The sequence below is a fragment of the Narcine bancroftii genome, chromosome 1 (assembly GCF_036971445.1).
Source record: "Narcine bancroftii isolate sNarBan1 chromosome 1, sNarBan1.hap1, whole genome shotgun sequence".
In the NCBI taxonomy this organism is placed as follows: domain Eukaryota; kingdom Metazoa; phylum Chordata; class Chondrichthyes; order Torpediniformes; family Narcinidae; genus Narcine; species Narcine bancroftii.
The window spans coordinates 454,340,660-454,341,618 of record NC_091469.1 but is presented as its reverse complement, the minus strand read 5'-3'; positions in this window follow the sequence as shown (position 1 = coordinate 454,341,618).

Genomic DNA, 959 nt, shown 5'->3' with positions numbered 1-959 from the left:
AAAGAAATATAAACAAACTGGCTGCAAGTCAGAAAATCTTCAATAATAAATATTGTGCAAAGTCAGAGTCTTTAATAAGTCCCTGATTGAGTTTCTTGTTGAGGAGTCTGATGATGGAGGGGTAGCAGCTGTTCCTGAGCCTGGTGGAACAAATCTCATAACACCTCTCCCTCTTTTTTGATGGCAGCAGCAAGAAGAGAGTATGTTGTGGGTGCTGAGGATTCTTGATAATTGCTGCTGCTCTCCAATGGCAGTGTTCCATGTAGATTTCCTCAATGGTGGGGCGAGTTTTGCCTGTGATGTACTGGGCTGTGTCCGCTATCTTTTTCAGGGCTTTCCATTCGAAGGTATTAGAGTCCCCAAACCAGTCCATGATGCATTTGCCAGCACCCTTTCCACTACACAGCTATCGAGGTTTGTCAAGGTTTTCATTGTCATACCAAACCTCCACAAACTCTTGAGGAAGTAGAGGCGCTGACGTGATTTCTTCATGATGATATTCATGTGTTGGGTCTGGGAAAAGTCCTCTGAGATATTGACTCCCAGGAATTAAATTTGCTCACCCTCTCCACCTCTGATCTCCCAATGATCACTGGATCGTAGACCTCTGGATTTCCCTTCCTCATCCACAATCAGCTCCTTGGTTTTGGTGACATTGAGTGTGAGGTTATTGTTACTGCAACATTCAGCCAAGTTTTCAATCTCCCTCCTATATGTTGACTCATTGCCCCTTTTTATGCAGCAAATTCGAAGATGGTGTTATTGTCCTACTGAGCCACATAGTCATAGGTGTAATGTGAGTAGAGCAGGGGGCTAAGAATATAGCCCTGTGGTGCTCCAGTACTGAAGGAGATTTAGAGGAGATATTCTTACCAGAGCTGTCTTAAAAGGAATGCAGAGTGGGAACTAAGGCCATAACAATCTCAGGGCTGTCACAGACAGGGGAGGAGCGAAGGACT